The sequence below is a fragment of the Solanum stenotomum genome, chromosome 2, assembly GCF_019186545.1.
Source record: "Solanum stenotomum isolate F172 chromosome 2, ASM1918654v1, whole genome shotgun sequence".
Classification (NCBI taxonomy): Eukaryota; Viridiplantae; Streptophyta; class Magnoliopsida; order Solanales; family Solanaceae; genus Solanum; species Solanum stenotomum.
The window spans coordinates 6318878-6330843 of record NC_064283.1 but is presented as its reverse complement, the minus strand read 5'-3'; the positions used below and the strand labels follow the sequence as shown (position 1 = coordinate 6330843).

Genomic DNA, 11966 nt, shown 5'->3' with positions numbered 1-11966 from the left:
TCTTGAATGATTTATTTATTTATATCTTAGTAATGGAATAAGTTATTCTGTATATATGCATGAAATAATTTGTTTCCAATCAAACGACATGATCAATAGATGTTTAACATCAATATAAGATTCGAACAAATGTTAATGGATTGGTTGAACCCGTTACATCTTTGCATATATTTTAAATTTTAAAAAAAAATTGGACATACAAACATATAGCCAACGAATCTAGAATTTAAACTGTATGAGTGTTACTTTTTAGATTCTTACTAATAAACTCAAATTTATTTAATATTATGGATTCATATCTATAATTGTAATTTTAGTAATTATTTATATATAAATTTATATTCCGCAACAAATAATTTTGAATTAAAATGAACCAGTATGAACGATGCATCAACGTTTATGTGTAGTTTCAATTTTTATGACAAGGATATCCGCAGTCGCTAACATTTAGGTGCACACAGGGTAAAAACTCTGCTTCTATGCAATAGCTTGTAAATCACATAGAAGAGGTAACCCACACTAGCCATGTGTAATTTCAATATTGCTAATGAATAATAAGTGCTGTGATAATATTTCACTGGTTTTAATTTCGAATACACCTTTATCTGTATAGCATTACATGTCTCACCACTCACAAGTATATTATTTATTACGTAACATAATGTATAAACTCTGTAACCTTTTTTCATGAATCCAAAAGGAGCCTCGTTCAAATGGACATCCATTATGACTGTGTCAAAGATATACTTCCTCTGTCTCAATTTATGTGACACATTTCAAATTTTGAGATTTAAACAAGTCTATCTTTGACCGTAAATTTTTTATATATCTTTTAAATAGTTTGAATTATCAATTATTGTGACTTATAGTACTTTTTATGTAGTTTACAAATATATAAATTTCATTTTAAAAAATTTGAAGATTCCATGAGCAAATTCTCGGTCAAACTTCAATTGTTTGACTCTCGAAATGCGAAATGTGTCACATAAATTGAGACAGAGGGAGTAGTTTTTATCAAGCATGTTCAACTTTAAATATATATTTTTTAAATATAAAATTTAACATATGTATACATCATAATTTTTTGAAGAAAGATGTCTAGTTAAACACTACGCCTCTAATTATTTGAACGCACGTTGCTAAGAGATCGCTGCCCCTCAAGTGGAGTAAAAGCAAAGGTTCATGATCGAACTAATTAATTCATGCAGAATTTTTTGATTATCGAACAAAAAGAAAGTTAAGCTTTTAATCTGAACCGAAAAAATACCAAACTCCACCACCCTTCCACTAGTGGCTGTTTCGTTGTCTGCAACCGAGCAGCAACAAGCATCTCTTTTTGTGCTTTCCAATCAGAAACGAGTTGAGACGGATTTAAAATTTAAATTTTATAAATTCAATATTTAAATATATCTTAACATTTAACCGATTAAATTTGTAAAATATAAGTTTTATATATAATATATTATAAGTTTAATAATTTTTTATAGAATATGCATAAATTTACACTACATGCTACTATGGGCTCAAATGAAGAGATGTAACTTTTTCTTCTAGAAACCAAATTCTTAATTAAGATCTACACGTGTAAATACAAGAAAGAGCCACGCACTCTCCTCTATATTCTACAAAAAGAAAACCAACCTAGAAACATTGCATTTGAAACAAAAAAACACAAAGGTTATTAAAAAGGGTTAGTAGTAATTAATTATGTAAACGTTGAGGTTCCCTGCCTACCTGTCACATGAGACGTGCCAGGTTCCTGGCCTTCCAATTCAACTTAGAAAAATAAATAAAGCAAGATGATATTTTTTTTCTCTTTCATGTTGAGCGACAACAGAAAGTGAAATTTTAATCCCTATTTGGTCTTAAAGAAAGATTTGTTTATTGGTGTGAGGAAAATTATAATCTGTACGATTAGTACATAACTAATTATTTTATAGTAGTATAAGATCTTTGGTCACTTTATTTTCTAGGAGACCAATAATTAATTAGAAGTACTTATGTGAAGGGTGGGTATGATTTTGTGCATTATATCGAATTAAACCACATGCTTTATTGTTTATGCAGGTTTCCATCAATTTCTTTGAGATTTGGTCATGCGATTGTACTTCCCAGGCAGAGTGTTTCACGCGTTAGCTGGGCCCTACTTCCTTTGTTCAACAATAGTTATACACTATTGACTTGGTACACCTCTTAAAAAACAATAAATAGAAGGGTAATTTTACTGTATCAACCTTTGAATATAATAAATATAATGTCTTGAAAAAATATAATAGGAAAATGACTATAATTAATTATAAATTAAGTGTAAAATTATCTATTAATTTTATAAAATAAATAAATATTATTAGATATTTTAAAATAGTATCGTGGACAAGTATTATTAAACGGAGAAAACACTAAAAGTTGGAAGATGGTGAGGGGGTATGTCTAGGTTATTAGAACATAAAGTAAATAAATTATGTGAAACCTACGAAGGCAACAAAGTCGATAACTCTACCTATCACAATTAGGCAGATGAAAAAGTAAACCAATGAGAAAAAGATCACATGGATTATTTTCTTTTGACTAATAATTATAATTAGCAGGTATATATAGATTTTTAATTATAGAAATGGACTCGTGGAGATTAAGCCGAGATCGAGGCCAAAAGTGGGGAGATTGGAGACTTGTTGCCAACGGATAGTTGAAACGTGTTAGTTTAAAGGAGGATTTGATTAAACTACGTGTTGAGGAATGGTGCATCGTAAAGTGGATATGGAAACGTTACGTGTTGGATTCCAAAGACCAAGATACTTTTGCATGGGATAGAATAGAGTATGGTTGTTTGGGAGGGGGTGGATTGAAAAGTCACATAAACTCAGCGGATTTGAATTAACTTAAAAGTTGATAAAATTTATTTTTAAGTCAGTTTTTTTTATTTTTAAAGTATTTGATAAATATAAAAAATAATTTAAAATAAGTTGGGAAGTGTTTGACAAGTTAAAAATAACTTTAAATAAGTCAAAAACCAAAGGTAGGTCTCTTTCTACTTTTTATTTTTTGACTTAAAAGTCATTTCAGTTTGACTTTTTATTTTTATTTTAAAAAGACTTTTTTAAGCCAATTCAAACGTGCTCTTAGTACTTTCGCTATTTATATTTAATGGTCACCATTTTAAATTTTATGTCCTTAAAAAATTATATAAGTTTGTTGTAGTACCCTTATTAATTAGTATGTAAGATGGAAATGAATTAATTACTGCTTAATTTTCTTATGTCGGTCAAATATATACTTTTGAGACTAATAATTTTCAAATACAAAAAAATGAATAGTGTAATTTATATATTAATTTTGTGTAATGACAACTATTAAGCCACATTTATTTTTGTAAAAATAACATGTATATAGATACCAAGAGAGTGCCTTTTGCTCAAAATCTGTATATATATTAAGAAAATTATTAAATACTTATACTTATATATATTTAATTGTAAATTTTGTTATTATTGTAGGATTAATTTGAGGTTATTGTGAGAACTTACTAACTTTAAAAATTAAAAGCATAAATCCAACCCACCTATGCTATGTGGGTGTGTTTGGAATTGAGAAAAAAATTACTGTACTTTTTTTTCAATGTGATTGGGTGAAAAATTCTCAAGAAAAACAATAATAATAACAGTAAACATAATCTCACCAGTGAGGCTCGTAGAGAGTAAAGTATGCAGATTTTTTACTTATCTTAAGAAGGTAAAAAGATTGTTTTCGTTACTTTCGCCTAAAAAAAAATAAAAAATGACTGAACTAATAAAATTTAAAAAAAAAGCATAAATAAAATCTCAAATACATTGTCTCTTCTTCTTCGCTCACCCAAAGCCTCCAATCTCACCCTATGCCACCTCACCAACCACTCCATTAGCAGCTGTTACGTTGTCTGACACCGAGCAGCAACATACTCATATGTTCTTTTCCATAAACCAAATAATTAATAATTCCACGTGTAAGTTGTAACTATAAAAAAAGAACCACACGCTTTCGGTATGTTTTGTATTAATTGATCATTATATTAAAAAGGGAAAAGGATCAAATATGTCTCTAAACTATTTGAAAATGTTTAGATATACCCCCGTTTAAAGTTTGGCTCACTCGTACTCTCGCCGTCCAACTTTTCGTTTAGATATGCCCTTATGGGCGTTAAATGCCAAATGGAATTGCCACGTCATTTTTACATTACCACGTGGCATTTATATTAAAGGAAAAAAGGTCAAATATACCCCTAAACTATTCGAAAAGGTCTAGATATACCCCCTTTTAAATAAACTACTCGACCCACTTTCAACAAAAAAAATTTGATAAATCCCTAAAATGAGTAATTGACTAATAAAAAATAGGAAAAATATGAAAAAAAAAATATATAAAATTAACGTCAAAAATTCACAAATAAATATAGTAACCTTAAATTCAACAAATTCAACAATTTCAATAATTTTTTAATTTTTTTTCCCGATAAATCCCAAAATGAGTAATTGATTAATAAAAAATATAACCTAAAAATTCAGCATAAAGTCATTTTCATATTTTTCATATTTTTTATTAATTAATTACTCATTTTTGTGATTTATCGAAAAAAAATAAAAATTTAAAGAAGTTGTTGAAATTGTTGAATTTAAGGTTACTATATTTATTTGTGAATTTTTAGCGTTAATTTTATATATTTTTTCATATTTTTCCTATTTTTTATTAGTCAATTACTCATTTTCGGGATTAACCCAAAAAAAAAAATTAAAAAAATGTGAAAAACGGGTCGGGTAGTTTATTTAAAGGGGGGGGGGGGGTGTATATCTAGACCTTTTAGAATAGTTTAAGGGTATAATTGACCCTTTTCCCTTTAATATAAATGTCACGTGGAAATGTAAAAATGACATGGCAATTCCATTTGGCATTTAACGTCCATAAGGGTATATCTAGACGAAAAGTTGGACGACAAGGGCACGAGTGAGCCAAACTTTAAACGGGGAGTATATCTAGACCTTTTTCGAATAGTTTAGGGGAATATTTGACCCTTTTCCCTGTTAAAAATAGTTATTCACATTAGTTATCTATTTTACTAAATTAAGAAAGAATTAATTAATTTTTTCTATATTATTCTTGCAATTAATTCTTTTTGAAAGTGTTCATATTTGTTTGTAAAATTTCAAAGAAACTTTTTAAAGGTTGAATTAGTAAAATTATCTTTTTATTTATAATTTCTTAAACATTTATCCATAATTACTTGTCAACTTTTCTTTTTTAGTTGTCCCTAGTTACTTGTCAATTTTGACAAAAGGATAAAAATATTTTACCTATTATTGCCTCAATTAATTATTTTGAGAAAAATGTAGAATTTCTTGAAAATCTTACGTTTTTAATTCAGCCACTTCATAATTAACAAGGGTAAAATAGTAAACTCACTATGTCAATCATTGTTTTTTTAATAGGTGTGTTAATTCAAAAGTTGACAAGTAATTAGAGATAAAGGGAATATCAATATTAAAGTATACAATATGCTTTTCACTTAAATTTTCTATAATAATTAATCAATATTTACTATTTTTAAAAATAATTATTTCTAAGAGTGAAATAAAAAAAAATCTACTAAAATTTTTATTTTATCAAATAATAATAATTTTAGACTATCTATATTTTATAAGAGCGATAGAGTACATATAAATGAAACAAAAAACACAGGTTAATAATTAGTACTTAAAAAATAATGTAAAAGTAGATGTTCCCTGCTTACCTGTCATTGCGACGTGTCAAATCTTTTGCCTTCCAAATCAACTTTAAAAAAAAACACAAAAATACGAAGATATTTTTTTCTCTCTCATGTCAACCAAACGACAATGGAAAGTGAAATTCTAATCTCATTTGGTGTAAAAAGATTTATTTATTGGAAAAAGTTGTAGGGTGGTGAGGGGATATGTCAGGGTTATAAGAACAGTAAATAAATTATAAAAACCTACGAAGGGGACGAAATTATTGTACCTAATCACTAGGAGGCAGGTGAAAAAAAATTACACCAATGGGAAAAGGGTCACATGGATTTTGATTGATACTTGTAATAAATTAGGCCACTTACACATTGACTAATAAAAACTTTATTTCATCCGTCTGATATTAGTTGTTTACGTTATTAAAAGTAATTGCTTCAAATTATGTCAATTTACAAAATCAAAAGAGAATAAATCTCCGTTTACGTTAGTTGTAATTTTTTATTAAAATATAAACAAGTTTGTAAGATTTAAAAAAATAAAATAATTATGGTATAATTTTTTTAAAAGATGTGTAGAAAATAAATAACTAAGATGGGAATGGAAGATATTTCTCAAGAGATAAATATATCTAGAAATGGACTCGTGGATATTAAGACCGAAATCAATGCCCAAAGTGGGAATTTTAATTTTTAAACTTGTTGCTTTCTTCTTCTATTTTTTATTTAAAAACTGAAACGTGTTTGTTAGAAGTAGGGTTTGACACCAATACGTGTTAAGGAAATAGGGTTTAGAGAAGTGGATTTGGGAACATTACGTGTTAGGGTTTGCAAAGATGAGATAATTTGGTATGGGATTTATAATAAAGTATGAGATGAACTTTTGTGTCTATATATGTTTTTTTTTTCAAATTTCCTTATCGTATTTCACATTATATTCCTTTGGACAAAATGGCTCAATAAATACTTATTCATACCAAATGTTTACAAATTACACCTAATTAAGTGTGTAGAATACATTATAACTCATGAATCATAATCTTCAAAGATATAAGTGACAAATAAGTTATGAAAACACATATTTTATATTCATTGATTTGATATAATCTGTTCATAAACATGTAAAAAATGTATCATTGACAAAAACAGTGTCATCCAAATATTAAGGCACGAATAAGACTAAAATTTGCTTGTATTATGTTGATAGTCTATGACCACGAATTAAATTTTTCGATTATACATAGGTTTAAATTATGGAGATCTAACTTAGAGCTAGAATAATGTGTTTTTGAATAAGTATCGCAAGATATGCAATCAAACCATGGAGAAACAATTTATAGAAAGGGGTTTTAATTTGAATAAGTAAGGCAAGATATATGAATGCAACGTTTTGCCTATAAGAAGAACAAATTTGAACTGAGATTGTAGGGAGCTTTTTTTTTTAGAATGCATATAATTAAAATATTTAAGTTTATGCTTTTAAAATGATGGCGTTAGATGAACATATAACATAGTTTAAACTTTAGAATAATAACAATTAACAATTGAAGATGAAAATGTTACAAAGATACTACAAGATAGGAAGATAACTAATACCGTTACCAAATTAAAGTGAAAGACTATACGTGATATGTCTGTAAGTATATACATATAGCATATCTTGGAAATACACGACCTACAATGATATAAATTGACATATGTACAATATGAATCACTTTTATGTGTATGTATAACTGTATATACAATGATATACGTGACATACGATGACAAATATACGAGATACCAGTGACATATACACAACAATCTAGGGGTGTATTTGAACGTATTGATTCGTGTTTTTCAAATATCAAACCAAACTATTGTGTTGGATTTTTAAATTTGTAAACCAAATAAAACTCGGGTTTTTTTGTAAAATATTCATACAAACATATAATTAACTTGTGTTTCAAATATTGCTTAAGTCCTACCAAAATACAACTATCTAAGACGTTTACTTAAAAAATAACACAAAATATGAGATGACAATAAATTTTCAACAACAAATAATAATGAAAATCACGTAAAATAAATATTGCAAATTAATAAGTCATAATGAAAATGATCATAATTTAAATTACTAAATCAAGCTAAAGTAAGTCTAATAAGTATTAATTACATGATTAAATATTTTAAATGTCTAAAGCAATGTAAAACTAAAGAACAAATATTCAACATTATTGTCATTCTTAGTGTTGAATTAGTTTTGTTTTTGTGCTAGCAATAGTGTTGCTTTGATTTTGATTTTAATTTGAACTTTATTAGAGTTAGTAATATATATGGATTATAACATTAATTGGCATTCAAAATTCTAAGTCTTAAAAATTTGAAATAATATGTAAAAAGATAAAAAATTCTGAAAAAGTATAAGAAATATTTAGAAATTATATCAAAGTAAATACTTTCATATACACAATAAAATTTAAATATTATATATATATAATGTCGGATAGTTTGGTCCCAGGTTAATTTTCATAGTTAAAATCAAACCAACCCAAGTATATTCGGATTTTTTTCCCTAGACCAAACCAAGTCAGACTAAATTATTAGTCGGATTTTTTCTGATTTGATTCAATTTGCGGTTTAATTAGATTTTCGATTCGATTTTGTACACCCTACACAACATACAATGATGTATCAATTGCAGTAACTTGTATCTCATGTGTATGTCACTGTATGTAGTGATATACGTGATAAACACACAACATACTCTGATGTATCACTTGTATCTCGAATCTCGTGTGTATGATATTGTATATAAATAAAGAAAGTAAGAGAGATTGTGGAAGAAGAGAGAATAGTAAAATGGTAAAAGGATTTTTATAATGTAGAGGTAAGAGCAAAACGTAGTTTATTGAAGTTTGGATTAAAATAGAAGTTTAGGAGCGTTGCCTACTAAGTATTTTTTTCATACTTAGAGCTCAGCTTTGAGATTTTTGGTAAAGGGAGAAGCAGTCTCATCCACTACACCACATCCTTTGATGATAATTCCTACAAAATATCATACATTTTTTAAATCATTACATTTGACTTAAATTAATAATTCCAAAAATCTCTAGATAAACTACTCGACATCCTTTTTCCTCATGATTTTTTATGTAACTTCTCTACAATTATTATTTATGTCGATAAAATATTATCTTTTTTAAAATTAAAGGATTTTAATATTTTAATAAAGGTGAACAAAACCACAAAGTCTGGAGAGACTTAGCACATTTATAGCCTCTTGATTATCACTTAGAAAGGCTAGCTTCCCTTCAAATTCATCCTCTTATTACAATTTACACTGATTATTTTGCTTTAATTTGTTTTTCTAAAATTGTCGTATCTACTCATATTCTTCATTTATTTTCCTAATATTCAAGTTTACTGATAATAGCTTAAGCATGCATACAAAATATGAAATTAGTACGCACAAGTTCGTCAGAAATTCAGGTTGAACTCTGAATAAAAACTTTCTTTGTTTATGGATTGAAAATGTGTTCCTTAATAATATAAAAACTGTATAACATTAGAATTTTTGTAATCTTTTATATTCACTTTTTCTCTTTTGTTTAAGAGTTTTTTATGGGTAATTTATTTATGTCATCTTCCATCATTGATAATGTGTTTTTACTCCTCTCTTTTTTATAATACCCTTTAATATTTGATTTTGCATTTGTAAACGTGAATAATGTTCGATATTTGATGTTTTTCCAAAAACTATATATATTATTACTACCACTCCCCCTTAATCTCTTGTATTCTCACTTTTGGTAAGACATCTTCATTTCTTGAGAATTGATAAACTTCTTTAGAAATAAAGATGTACTCGTGAACAATCAATCAAATAAATATGAATAGTAATTACGAAAATTGTGATGTTATGAAAATATATAATTCGTAATTACTGCTATATTTTAACAAATTAATCGAAAATTTGAAATAATATCCATTAAAACCATGTCATCTCACCTTAAGAATATATATTAGTCTTGGTGATCGCTTGAACAATATTTCTTCTGATGTGTGTGTGTGTCTCTCTCTCTATATAATTTTATTGTTCATCAATTTTAACTTGTGTTTTTTTTTTTAAAATATGACTAAAAAAAATTAATTTATTGTATTTTTTTTAAAAAAATAATAATTTATGACTAAAAAATAATAATTTATTTCTCATTCCACTACTACAAGTTGCAACGTGTTTAAAGACAAGTAGAATTAAATGTTTTTAACCTCTTCTCCTTGTTTAGGATATATTTTCATTTATGTCATAGAAAATATAATTAATTTCTTTTNGAACTTTGATAAATGGTACGTTAACGCCCTCCGTTATACTTTGGGTCCATCTCAGCCCCTGCCGTCCAATTATCAGTACACATATGCCCCTCTCACTAACGGCCCCCTCATCCTGTACACGTGTCTTAATCCTAATCAACTACCCATTTGACCATTATTTTTAACCCATAAACTAACAACCCGCCCCATAAACCCATACCCACCCGATTCCCTCTAAAATATCCTAAGTCAATTAAAAGACCCAAATCTTCTGGGTCTCATTATAAACGAATAATTCAATCAAATTGATTTGAGATGGCCCTTGAAGCTTTGAATTCTCCAACTGATACTTCAAATCCGCAGACGTTTCAATTTGAGAGCAAAGGTCAGTAGCAGCTTCGGTACCTTGAGAATTGGACTAAAGGGAAGAGATCTAAGAGGCCACGGAGTATGGATCGCCAGCCGATTGAAGAGGGATATTTGGCGCTTTGTTTGATTATGCTTGCACGGAGCGATGACTCTGTTAATCAGGTACGATCTCTACCATCGCCGGTGACAGTGATGAAAATCCACGCGCCGTCGGAGAAGATGGAGGAGAAGATGTTGTATAAGCGTTCGGTTTATGGTAAGGGATTTGGATCTTATCAAGCTTTAGGAGGACATAAAGCTAGTCATCGGAAACTCGTCGCCGGTGGCGGTGGAGGAGATGATCAGTCGACTACCCCTACTACTACTAATACTATCGGAACTACTAGCTCCGGTAACGGTAACGACAGTGGAAGACTCACGAGTGTTCGATTTGCCACAAGTGTTTTCCTACTGGACAAGCTTTGGGAGGACACAAACGGTGTCACTACGACGGCGGTAACGCTAATAGTAGCGTTAGCGCTAGTGTCGGAGTTACGACGTCGGAGGGCGTGGGGTCTACAATCAGCCACCGTGATTTTGACTTGAACATTCCGGCGTTGCCGGAATTCTGTCCTGGATTTGGTTCCGGCGAGGATGAGGTAGAGAGTCCACATTCGGCGAAGAAATCTCGGCTATCTCTACCTCCAAAATTTGAATTATTCCAATCAATTCTCATTTTTCAACTCTCAAATTTTTTGTGTTTTTGATTTTGTAGTGATTGAATTGAAAATTGACAGGGAGAAATGAGTAGAGTTGGTGTAGAATTAATGGAGATTGAAAAAGAAGTAACGGAAAAAATGAAAGATGGTGATGATGAAGTGAAGAGAATTCTTTCATGGACTAAACAGATTACAGTAGGAGGAATTGTGAGATAGGAACGATCTTTTAATTGAATATTTTAGAGGGAATCGGGTGGGTATGGATTTATGGGACGGGTTGTTAGTTTATGGGTTAAAAATAATGATCAAACGGGTAGTTGATTAGGATTAAGACACGTGTATAGGATGAGGGGGCCGTTAGTGAGAGGGGCATGTGTGTACCGATAATTGGACGGCAGGGGCTGAGATGGACCCAAAGTATAACGGAGGGCATAGACGTACCATTTATCAAAGTTCGGGGGTAAATTCGTTCTTTTTCCCATAATTTTATTGTTCATCAATTTTAACTTATATGTTTTAAAAAAAAATATGACTAAAAATAATTAATTTATTGTATTTTTTAAAAAAATAAATAATTTATGACTAAAAAATAATAATTTATTTCTCATTCCACTACTACAAGTTGCAACGTGTTTAAAGACAAGTAGAATTAAATGTTTTTAACCTCTTCTCCTTGTTTAGGATATATTTTCATTTATGTCATAGAAAATATAATTAATTTCTTTTAGCCTCTTTTTGGAAAGGATATATTTTTATTATAGCATAGATATTTGGAAGATAAGGACAATATTTAATATGGGTAAGACTTTATTGGGGGAGTGTAATCATCATACCATATATCATATCATATATATATATATATATATATATATATATAT

The 11966-nt window shown here is 28.9% G+C and overlaps 1 pseudogene; it reads left to right on the top strand.

Annotated features, from left to right (window-relative positions):
- Positions 1-10336: 10336 nt before the first annotated feature.
- LOC125854779 (zinc finger protein ZAT10-like) lies at positions 10337-11304 on the top strand (annotated as a pseudogene).
- Positions 11305-11966: the final 662 nt, after the last annotated feature.